The following is a 13,366-nucleotide window of genomic DNA, read 5'->3' as shown; positions in this document are numbered from 1 at the left end:
CATTAAAAAATTAAAAAAGTGATCTAGTATAAAACTACTTTTAAAATCAATTCAAGCCCACATGTTTTGGAATAATTTCCATTCCAATAAGTAAAATTTAGCCTATAAAATGTTCTGATTTTTTAGTCATTTTTACTATTTCTCAAGATATTTTGCCCATTCATCTCCATTCCTTTTTTATTCTTTTAAAAAATCATAAACATAACAGTCATTAAAAACCCAAACATTTCAATATACAAAAAAATTAAAGAACACTGTACAAGAAATTTTGTCCAACAATTACATATAGTTTTTTAAAAGTATAAATACATATATGATTCAACAAATAATAACAAAATCGCTCTACTTGTGGCCCCCTTTGTCTTTTTGTTTTCATCTATGCCATTAAAATGTTTTCTTAAGTCTCTTTTTTAATCCTTGTCTTCTATCTTAGAATCAATACTATGTATTGGTTCTAAGGCTGGAGAGCTGTAAGGGCAAGGCAAAGCAGGTTAAATGACTTGCCTAGGGTCACACAGCTAGGAAGTGTTTGAAGCTAGATATAAATGTAGAACTTCTCACCTCCAGGCCTGGTTCTTTATCTACTGATCCTTGCAGTTGCACCCCTGACATTTCTTACAAGAAACATTACTTCATACTAATGTATCACCCCTTTCCACCCTTATAGGATCCCTCTCTTGTAACAAATATGCATAGTCCTAAAAAAACAAAATCAACACATTAGCCATGTTCAAGAATACATTTATTTTGTTCTGCATCTTTTTTGGTCATAATTAGTCTGGACTTTGTTCTCAAGGTTGCTTTTTTCTTTCTCTGAAGGATTTCATAAAGATCGTTCGATATTTCTTTGTATTCACCAATACTTATCCATTGCAATTACATTCTTGAGTTCCATTACATTGATGAAATTTATTTACCCATTCTTTATCCATTGCTAAACATTTCAATTGCTTCCAAGTAGCATGTGTGTGTGTGTGTGTGTGTGTGTGTGTGTGTGTTCAGTTTTTTTTTTTCAATTATAGAAAATGCTGCTGTGAAACTCTTTGGTCAGAAGGTTCCCTCCCTCTCTCTTTCTCTCTCTCTCTCTCCCCCCTAATAGTCTTTATTTTGACAGTATTTTTAGAGTCTATTTCTATTAATGTAATTATTAAGTAAAAAGATATGCTTATTTTTGCAACATTTTTCACATTTTCCAGGTTACTTTCCCCAAATTCTACAATACAGTCGCCACCAGGAATGCATATGTATACATGTTTCTCCATACCCTATCAACACTATTTTTAAAAAATGTTTTTATTGTTGTCTTTTGTTTCATCCATCATCAATTTTCCTCAGTATTCTTCCCCCTTCCCCTCCCAGAGAGTCATTCCATTTGACAAATAGTATTTCTTTAAAGAGAAAAAAAATCAATGTAATTGATTGTTACATTGAAAAGATATGAAAAAATGTGAAATGAATAACACTTGTTGACTTCCCACATCCATTTAGAGGTGGGAGGGGGTGGCTTCTCATGGATTTTCATTTAAGTCATACTTGATCTTTATAATTTTGTTACATTTACTTTTGAATTGTTGGTGCTTTGTTCTATCCATTTACATTGTAATTATTATGTATGTTGTTTTCTTGACTCCACTGGCTTCATTCTACATCAAATCACATTGATTTCTCTGTGTTTCTTTGTATTTATTACATACATCATTGCTTGTGCAGTGACATTCGATTTCCTTTATGTGTCAGTTTGTTTAGCCATTTCTCAAAAAGTGGGCATCTACTGTTTCCAATTCTTTGTTATCACAAAAAGGGGTGCTATAAATATTTTGTAGTATATAGGACCTTTCTTCTTATCAATTACTTCCTTAAATTATAAACCCACTAATAGAGGTTCTAGTTCAAAGGGTATGGGCATCTTACTCACTTTATTTCCAAACTATTTCTATCATCTCACACCTCTATAAAATATATTAGTTTATTTTTGTTCCACAACCCCTCTAACATTGATTATTACCATTTTGTTAAGCCTCAGGGTTGTTTTTGATCATTCTGATAATATGCATTTTTCCTAATATAATATTCATCGAGTAACCCATAAGGTGCAGTTCACAAAATAAAACTGGTAACATGCAAAACATTTTTCTCACTAATATTTTCCTAGAATTATGAGCATTGTGCCTCTCATTTTTTTCTTTTACTGTGAATAGCCTAAAATATTGCCAATGTGAAAGTCAAAATGAGGTTACTAATAAAATCATAATGCTTGAAGTTGTGAAAATTCAGTGCAAGAATGTTGAGGATTGACTGTTATAACGTCCCCTCTTCTAATTTTTTGATTGTATGATCTTTAAAAATTGATTTTTATTTAGAATATATTATATAATGTGGTGTGAGATGTTGGTCTAAGCCTGATTTCTTACTTTTTTTTTTATTTTTTTAAACCCTTACCTTCTGTCTTAGAGTCAATACTGTGTATTGACTCCAAGGTAGAAGAGTGGTTAAGGGTAGGCAATGGAGGTCAAGTGACTTGCCCAGGGTCACACAGCTGGGAAGTGCCTGAGGCCAGATTTGAACCTAGGACCTCCCATCTCTAGGCCTGGCTCTCAATCCACTGAACTACCCAGCTGCCCCCCTGATTTTTTCTTGACTACTTTCCAATTGTCCCAGCAGCTTTTTTTTTTAAAGAAGGAATTTTTAAAGGTATTTCCATTTTGTCAAACACTGGGTTAATGAGTTTCATTGTTTTTAAATTCTTCTTTGTCTAAGCTCTTCCATTGATCTGTTTCTGTGTTTTTTTAACCAATGGCAAATAGTTTTGATAACTGTTGCTTTATAATATAGTTTGAAGACTCATATCCTATTTCTCCTTCATTGAAACTTCTTTTCATCTTTTCCTTTAATATTCTAAATTGTTCTTTTTTCCCAAATGAATTTAATAATTTTTTTTCAGTTCTATAAAAGCATCACCTTGACAATTTGATAGGCATAATATTAAAAGTGTAAGTTAACTTCAGAAGTAATGTCACCTTTAATATTCCTACAGCTGTCTAAGTTTGCTCTTCAATTCTTTAAGGAGCACTTTGTAATTGAATCTATTTTTGTGTGTGTCAGTAGATCGAGCTCCATATATTTTTTGCATTTTGCAGTTATTTGCATTCCCCTTCTTATTTTCTGCTTCTTGGGTTTTATTATTATTATGTGCTGTTCAGTTATTTCAGTCATGATGGCAGACTTTTGGGGATCCCATTTGGAGTTTTCTTGGCAAAGCCATTGGAGTGGTTTGCCATTTTCTTCTCCAGTTTATTTTACAGAAAAGAATATCAAGGCAAACAAAGTTAAGTGATTTGCCCAGGGTCACAGTTAGTGTCTGAGTCTGGATTTGAATTCAGGTCTTCCTGACTCTAGGTACAGTACTCTATGAAATGAATTATCTAGCTATTCCAATTATTGCATAGAAATACCATTAATTTTTGAAGGTTTATTTTGTAGACTGTAACTTTGCTAAAGCTATTAATTATCTTTATTGATTCTCTTGGATTTTTCAAGTATACCATCATGTCATATCACCAGCAAATCATATCATCATATCATCAGCAAAGCAGTTTTATTTCTTATTTCTTTTGCTAGCATTTCTAGAAATAAATCAAAGAAAGTAAGTATCCTTGTTTCATTCCCATATATTCATACCACATTTACTGGAAAATGTGGTAGTGTTTCCCTACTGCATATAATGCTTTCTTTTGATTTTAAATAAATGTTTTTTATGTTATTAAAAAAGATGTCTCTATGCCTATTCTTTGTAGGATTTTTAGTATAAAAGAGCAGCACTGAGTTTAATTGCGTTAATTATTTTTTCCAGTTTGTTGGGTGTGAAGTAGTACTTCAGTGTTGTGTTATTTTGTATTTATTTGCTTCTTAATGAGGCCAAAAAAATTCAAATAATTATAAACAATTTGTTAATTTTTTTGAAAAAGCATCTGTTCCTATCCTTTGGATCATATATTTATTTTGGTATAGGTCTTGCCTTTGTAATTTTAAAATACTTTTTATATTTTGGAAGTAAAAAATTAATGTGTCGTATTTATTATATTATCCCTAGTCTATTTTCTTTTGATTATATTGATTTTTTTGCAAAAGATTTCTTTTATTATAAGAATCAAGAACATCCATCTTGTCCTTAATAATTCTATTTATTTAATGGGAAATAAGCTATTTCCCTTCCAAGGTTATGATAAATACATTGTTTGATTATCTTTCTTTTTTATAGTTTTAAAAAATTAAACCTATCACCTAGAAGGACATCACTGAGATATGTTTTGAGATGAGGCTATGAATCCATTTCCTGCCAAACTGCCACGCCCTTCCAATTCAACAATTGTTGAATAACGGACTCTTTCTTGGTTTTATTGCCTGTGGCTTAGTCAGACATTAATTTTGGCACACATTTGTTTGGGAATCTGGTATCTTTATTATGGGTGTTTCATTCTCATTTTCCCCAATACCAGCTCCTTGTAATGATCATCACTTTGTAACATGTTTCAAATCTGGGAGATACAAGAGAGTCTTTACTTTTTGGCATGATCATAGCTATACTTACCTATTGGGTTTTTACAAAAATTTCATTATAATTTTGTTGGCGCTTATAAAGAAATTTTTTGATTGACTGTTGGTGATTTTTATTCTATTAATCAGGCCTCTCCAGCAACATTGAGTCTCCTTCCAAGTATTTGTCTTTGATTTCAGTCATTTAAAGACTTTTATGACATTTAAAGCCGTACTTGTCTTTTTAAAGTTGTTTTTATTTCTATAATTAACTATAATTGTAACTAACTATAAGTAACTAACTATAATTAGTTAGGCTAATTAGCAGACATTTGATGATTTTATTAGTATAAATGGGTTTTTCTTTTCATTGATGTTTTCTAGGTATATGCTAGTAGATGATAATGTAAATTATTATATAAATTAGGCTAATTTTATGATCAATTTCTCTCCAAAACTCATATACTGTCTTTATCAAGCATTCACTTTGGATTTCCTAGGCACACTTTTGTCATCTGGATATAATGATATTTTAACTTTTGGTTTCCTGTGTCAATTTTTTCAAAAATTTCCAAAATTATATTAAATATATTCCCCTTTAAGGTCACCTTCTATCTCTTCTCTCTGTATCTTCTAAGTACCTACTTATTTATGGCTCACCCATTAGATTATAAGCTCCCAGAGGGCATACACTATTTTTTCCCTTCTTTAATTCCGAACTCTTAGCAAAGTTCTTAACTCCAAGTAAGAACTTACTAATTGTTGACTAACCATCTGAAGTGAAGAAGAGTTTTTTTACTTAGTTGGTATTTTTATTTTTATTTCGTTTTTTAATTTTTTCAACTTTGTTTTTTTAGAATGTTTTTCCATGGTTACATGACATGCTCTTTCCCTCCTCTCTTCCTTCCCCACCTCCTGGAGCTGACAAGCAATTCCATTGGGTTACACATGTATTATTATTCAAAACCTATTTCCATATTATTCATATTTGTAATAATCTTTTAAAACCCAACCCCCCAATTATATACCCATATAACCATATAATCATATGTTTGTTTGTTTTTTGCATTTCTACTCCCACAGTTCTTTCTATATGTGGATAGCATTTTTTTCCCCCTCAGGAGACCCTCTGGGTTGACCTTGATCATTGCATTGCTATTAGTAACAGTTTATTACATTTGATTGTGCCACAGTGTTTCAATTACTGTGCACCATGTTATTTCATTCCACATCAGTTCATGGAAGTCTTTCCAGTTCATATAGAAATCAGACAGTTCATCATTCTTTATAGCACAATAATATTCCATCATTATTATATACCACAATTTGTTCATCCATTTTCCAATCGAGGGACAACCCCATGTTTTCCAATTTTTTTTGCCACCACAAAAAGCGCAGCTGTAAATATTTTTGTACAAACATTTTTTTCATTATTTCTTTGGGGTACAAACCCAGTAGTGGTATTTCTGGATCAAAGAGCATGCAATCTTTTAAAGAACTTTGGGCATAATTCCAAATTGTCTTCCACAATGGTTGGATCAGTTTTTTGTGGGTGTTTTTAGTGTGAATTCTTCTAATGTTTCTCCTAATTCTTCTAATGTGTGTGTGCATGTTAGTGTGAATTCTAATGTTGTAAATCATTTTACTTTTGGTTTAAGGTTTTTTTTATTGTATTAAGGAAAACAAATCTCTTTTCTTCTTTTAAAATAATGAAGGGGATTGAATTTGTCAAAGACCTCTTTTTGTATCTATTGATATAACACATGGATTATTTTATATCTTTCTCTGTGAATAACTTTTCATGATGTTAAAACAGCCTTGCCTACCTGGCATGATGGTTATCACAATGAATCAAATTTTCATGAAAATTTAGAAAATTTATCCCATGGTTCCAACTGCCTAGATTCTGTTTTGATGTCCCATCATCATCATCTCAATTTCAGTGGAGCCAGTATGGTGCAGAGACTCAATGACTCTGGAGTCTTAGAACATGGGTTCACATTTCTCCTCTGACATTTGCTACTTGTGTGATCTTGGGCAAGTCATGATCTCTTTGAGCTTTAGGATCTATAAAATAAGGTCCCTAGATTTCCCTTTGAATTCTATGATCTTGTGAACTCAACATGCCCCAAACTGAACTCATCACCTTTTCCCCCATAGCTCTCTCCCCCAACTTCCCCTGCTGACATCAAAACTACTAGCAGCTTCTCAGTCTTTTCAATTCTTCAGTACTTCCAAGATCCATAATTTTCACATAATTGGCATGTGATTCCATTTTCCTCCGTGGAGGCAGACCACAACCACTCTAAAGCTTGATGGATAGTCTTTGACTGCAGTGGTGGCTGGGAAATTCATCATATTCCAGTCTGATGAGAAGTCAATCTGAAATTAGCAAAGGCAATTCTCACACAAAAAGAAGAGGTTATCCTTGGTTCTCTTTGACCAGGCTTTCACGGCTTTATAGGACTTGCCAGGGCTTATCGAATGTGAACACAGCCTTCAAGAACCCAGTGTTACTTGCATTCCATAATGATGTGCTTGGGATGCTTCAGAGGAAAATCTCTCAGAGTCTTCTCAACTCAAAATCACTTGGTCACTCTGACACAGTCCTTTGGATTCTCTCTAATCCATCAATGATCAAGCCAGTGCAAATTTTGAGAACATTTTGAGAACCTTGAGAACATTGCTGTTGTCCTTTTTGCTCCTTTTCTATCACTACCTCCTGATTCTAGGTCTGATGGCTATCATAGAATCATTGAGCAGGAGGAACCTTGGAGATCACCTTCTGAGTTATTGCTATTAGTTATCTGATCTTCCTGTGGTCACTTTATCCATCCTCCAATTCAAACTTAAACCTTTACTAATTAGTATTCTATGCTATGTAATCAGGGCAGTTAGGTGACCCAATGGATAGAATGCCAAGTCTGGAGTCAGGAAGACATCTTCCTGTGTTCAAAGCCAACCTCCAGATACTTGTTAACTGTGTGACCCTGGGCAAGTCTCTTAACCCAGCTTGCCTCAGTTTCCTTAACTATAAAATAAGCTGAAGAAGGAAATGGCAAACCACTCCAATATCTTTGCCAAGAAAATCCCAAAAGGAATCACAAATAATTGGACAAGACTAAAAAATGACAACAACAATTGCTATGTAATAGTTTTGCTGTTATTTTTTCTGTCCTTCTCTTTATTTATAATATTTATATTTTCTTACAGCACAGTCCTATTCCAAAGCATCTATGTACCATGATTTGTTTAGCCATTCCCCAATCTATGAGCATCTACTTTATTTCCAGTTCTTTGCTATCACACAAAAAAGAAATTGCCATAAATATTTTGTATTTGGGGACTTTCTTCTTACCATTGTTGTCATTTCCTAATCCCATTGCTCTCTTGTGACACAGAGAAACCTATCATCACCTTGACTATGCTAGTGTGTTCCTGACTATACCTCGTTATGCTCCTGAAGTCCACCATCTCTTTATCAAGAGAAGGAAGTCCAGAGTTTCCCCACTGTATTCTGCCACCTCACCCATATAAAAGGACTGCACTCGAACCAAATGTATTTTTCCATAGTTAACATGTAATGAGTTATTTGACAATAATCTAGAAGGTATTATAAAAGCAGATCTAGCTTTTCAGTCAAATGAAGCTATTACAATTGCTAGGGATGCCAGAACCCACAGGTGAATAATTCTCTTCTTTTGTAAAAGAAGAAACTCATAAAGAAAGCAGGCTAATAAATGATGTTAAGACTCATCCTTAACAGGATTTACCAGTGTTAAAGCGTGTTGTCCAAGTTCATACTACATGTGATATTTTGGTATCTTTGCTGGATGGTGACAGATTCATATTAGACAGATGGCACTGAACACAGCTTTATCCCCCCTCCTGGAGAAAAGAGGGAACCTTTGCCAAGGCTTCAGAACATGAACCTGCTCCTATTTCCTAAAGGGCAAAAATGATTCACTTTCTTCTTGGATTCAGAACAAGTTTCAGACAGGCAGTGACATGGTTTATTTGCCAGAATGCAGACATTTAATACTGTATGTGCTTTTTGGAAAGGAGACTTTTCATCAGTCAAGGTTACTGCCGAGCTCAAGTGGGAGTGAGGGTGTGTCGGAACAGGGTATATTAGACAAAGCTCTTCTTCATACTCTTTAGCTCTTCTCACCAAGGAATTAAAAGAAGTCCAAAGGTAGCATCCTCAGGCATCTTCACTAGAATCACAGGATGTCAGAGCTTAGAAGGGATCATAAAGTCCAACCGACTCATAAGGGCATGGAGGACCATAAAGGCAAAATGCCTTGTCAAAACCATGTAATAGCTTAGTAGCTAGGCAAGGGCTTGACTCCAGGTTCTCTGACTCATACCACAGTTGCCTCTATACTGAAAAAAATCATAATCAGAGTAGAAGGGAACCAATATAAAAAGTAGGATGGGAGATCAGGAAGGAGATAGACCTCAGTGCTGAATGAGTGCCAAGGAAGGTCTTACGGAGATTGGACTTGATGTGGGCACTGCAAAGTAGGAAGACTTTGGTTAGTTGGAGGGAAAAAATGGATTACTTTTCATTTTCAGAGCTAATCATTGGTTTCTTCTACTAAGATATTAAAGAAATTATAAAAGATTGAATTGTCAAAAACACAAGTAATGCCAAGTCCTAGATTGACCACTGAAAACCTGTCTGACTTTGGACCCTGAGACTCCTTAATATTGACTATTTCTTGGCTTTAGTTTCTTTTTTTTTTTAAATGAAGGGTTTGGACTATATGAACTAAGAGAGATACTATGGTATAGTGGAGAGAGTATTGGACTTGGGAGTTAGAAGCACCTGGGTTCATATTCCACCTTTATCACTTATAAACTGTGTGACCTTAGGTAAGCCACTTGACCAACATTGCACTGTTGCTTGATCTAACCTATAAAATAAAAGGAGGTGAATAGAGGACCACTAAGGTTCTTTCTGGCTTCAAATTTCTAATCCATTGATTCTATGATCCTATGACGTAAGTTAGGTATTGTGGTTTGAAAGACATCTATTATAGAAATATGCCTGATGGGGAAAAGACTGAAATTCCCCTGCAGCTCTGGATCTCAAGCATGTCCCTATTTGATAGTCTCTAGATTTCATTGGTTGGGATCCTGTCAAAATTCCTAAGGCACAAGGTGATTATACCAGAACTGTAATGTGGATATTGGGAAAGAAGGAAGAGCCACATGGAGAGGACCGCTCTGAAGAGAGACAGATCACAAAGGAAGTCTTTTTAGAATGAAACTTCCCAACCAGGGCCCTGGAAAAGGAAACTGGACACAAATGGTGAAGGACTTTAACAGGTTAAACAAAAGATTTTGTATTTTACATTTGAGAAAATAGAACTTTTGGGCCAAAAGAATGACATGGTCATACCTTGTTTTAATAATATCACTTTGGTGGCTGAGGGGAAGATGGACTGGAGAAGGGAGAGAATTGAGGCTGGGAGACACATTACAATAGTCTGGGTGAGAGGTGATGAGATTGTGAACTAGGGTGGCTATGATTTGAACAGAGAAAAAAGGCTATATATGGGAAATTAGCTGCAGATTTTACAAATGATGAGATGTGACCATTGATTTTTTATGAGTACAGGTGAGTGAAAGTAAAGAGAAGAGGATAACTGAGGGTAGAAAACTAGGGGACTGAAATTATGGTTGTGTACTAAATAGAAATCAGTGAAAGGAGGGAGATATATTGTTTCTTCTCTTGGACCAAGACTGGTCATTACAATCATATGACATTAGGTTTCATTTACTAGCTCTGAGACCTTGAGTAAGTCACTTAACCTCTGTATGTCCTGGTTTTCTCAACTGTAAGATGGGGATAATAATGACACTTACTTCCCAGTGTTGTGATGAGGTATTTGTAAAGCATTTAATACAGTGCCTGGCACATAGTAGGGGGTTATATAAATGTAAGTTATTACTACTACTACTACTACTACTACTACTACTACTACTACTACTACTACTACTACTACTACTGCTGCTGCTGCTGCTACTGCTACTATTAGTGTTCTTTTTGTTAATATGGTTGTGGGCATTGTGTATGTTGCTCTCCTGGCTCTGTTCTCTTCACTCCACATCATTTCCTACCAGTCTTCCCATGTTTCTCTGAATTTTTAATAAAGTGCACTGATATTCCATCCCATCCACATGACACAATTTGGTGATGATGGAGGACACCTCCTCAGTTTCCAGCTTCTTGCTGCTGGAATAGTACTACTCTCACCATATTTGTTGGGAATTTCCAGTTTTTTTTCAGTCTCTTTGATGTATATGGTCAAGTAGTGGGCGCCCTGTAAAAAGAGAACGAGTAACTTGGTGAATTTTCTGACATAATTCTGAATTGTTTTCCAGGCAGCTATGTGTCATAGTGGATGAAGCCTTGGGACTGGAATGAAAGAAACCTGAGTTCAAATCTAACCTCAGACATTTATCAGCTATATGACTCTGGGGAAGCCACCTAAAAATCCCTCCCTCTGCCTCAGTTTCCTCATTTGAAAAATGGGGATAATCATAGCACCTACCTCTCAGAGTTGTTATGGGGATCAAGTGAGAATATATGTGTAAAGTGCTTTGTCTGCCTTATGGCACTATATAAATGTTTTGATGATCATTAGTGTGGTTGGACAAATTCATGTCGCTGCCAACGACATGTTAGTGAGTCAACCTTCCCTTAGACTCACTAATATTCAGTAAGTACCATCTTTTGTTATCTTTGCCAGCTTCTAGGCTGGTCTCTGAAACCTAGTTGGTAAAGCAGCAAAGCTGGCATTGGGAACATGAGATTTCACTTTTCTCTGTTGTGGCAAATCCACTGTGGACCAAGTTGAGAAATTAAGTGAAAAAGGCAAGAAGGATCACAGTCGTGGCATAAGCAAAGAGTTTCTAAATCATCAAGAGACCAACTAGATGGCCAGGAAGAAATCCTGCCAAGGGTTTTATCCAGCTAAAATCAATTCATTCACTTTATCTGTTTTGAACGTCCTGGAGATGCTGCTGAAGATGTCACAAATGGTTAGAGCTGCCCGGGAATCGTTAGGGTGTCAATTGACCGTATTTTTAGGTGCAGGAATGTTACATGGACACACCACGGATTTGCCAGTGAGATTTTTTTTCTTTTTAAACACAACAAATGGATTCAGAAATCTACAAGGGAATAAAAATATCATGAGAGCAAAGCTAAGTTGAAGCAGGGCAACTCAGAATCAATATTTTGCTTTTAAACTCTTAAGGGGAGACCCAGGAGGGCTGCACTCATTTTGTCCTCCTTACTTATTATCCTCAGAGGATAAGCTAAAAAGTGACAAGACCATTCCATACTCACAGTAAAGACATTCCTCTCTAACAATCCACTTGTTAGAATTCTTAGTTTTTGTTTCCCAAAGTGCAGCTTTTGAATATCTTTGGCAGCAGAGTGAGTGCCAACCAAACTCATTTTTCTGATAATTGTAATGAGATTCTGATCTAGGCATTAGCTGGAAAGCCATAAAAGGCTATCTGTTAGTAGCCACTTGGATGAGCCCATTGGGCAGCTCTCTGGAGTGTAGAACATTTAAGCAGAAAAGGGAGGCAATCCTACCAACCTGACTCATTAGCTAGGTTCTCTGATTAAAGTCAGAATCTCCTTTCCTGAAGCCCAACAAGTTGCTGTCCTCATTATTCAGTGTGCCAAAGAATGGGTTCTTTGATAAAAATGGAAAATCTTTTTTCTAAACATGGCTTCCAATCCTGAGAGCATATAATTAAGTGGTAGGTTGGATTTTCTGTAAGAGGAAATCGGAAGCCTGGTTGGAAATTTAATTCTAGGTAATTTCCTTTGTGATCTGTCTCTAAAAGGTCTATGGGTCAAAACCCAAACTTATGACAGGTCATACTTGGTGGAGACATTCTCTGGCAGTCCAAGAATGAGATCTGGGTTTCCTGAGATGTATCCCCAGTGTCTCAACACCTTGTCCCTCAGCCTTGAAGTTCAATGCCTTGAAACCATAACATGTGTTTTAAATATTTAGGTGGAAGGGGGGCAGCTGGGTAGCTCAGTGGATTGAGAGCCAGGCCTAGAGACAGGAGGTCCTGGGTTCAAATCTGGCCTCAGATACTTCCCAGCTGTGTGACCTTGGGCAAGTCACTTGACCCCCATTGCCTACCCTTACCACTCTTCCACCAAGGAGCTAATACACAGAAGTTAAGGGTTTAAAAATATAAAAACAAAAAATAAATAAATAAATATTTAGGTGGAGGGAGTTGCCTATCATGGTAAAGGCAAGGAGAGATGACTGAGAGCGTTCAAGAATCCTCTTTGATCAAGGGAACATCAGATAAAAAGATGAAACCCAAAGATAATAATGGAGCACATTATTCATGTCACATCACATTTCACCAATTAAAATGTCAGCTCCTTGAGGTCAAGGATGGTAATGTTCTTCTATATCTTTGTATGTCAATGTATGTCCAGAGCTTCCAATGATGCTTAGAATGCAATTATAGATTTTCCTTTGAAAATTATTCAGTATTTGCAGTCTAAGATGCCTGTTTCCTTTCCATTTTTGTACAGATAGAAGGACCAAAATATTAAATGCATTCCTTGTGCTTTCTTGAACTTGATCATCTTTTTTTTTTCATGCATTGGTTTAGTTACACTCAACAACTCTTTGGTTCTTCTTGCAGCTTAAGGTTTCAGAGCTTCTTGCTATTGAATGATTGGTTGGGAGAGGTATGGCATAGCATCCTCCTACTGTCTAAGATGGTACCCTAGGAAACTCAAAGAAGTCAAATTGCATTTACATTTAAAAAAAAA

This window comes from Gracilinanus agilis, chromosome 5, assembly GCF_016433145.1.
Source record: "Gracilinanus agilis isolate LMUSP501 chromosome 5, AgileGrace, whole genome shotgun sequence".
Classification (NCBI taxonomy): Eukaryota; Metazoa; Chordata; class Mammalia; order Didelphimorphia; family Didelphidae; genus Gracilinanus; species Gracilinanus agilis.
The sequence above is the reverse complement of the archived record's forward strand: the minus strand, read 5'-3'. Positions refer to the sequence as shown.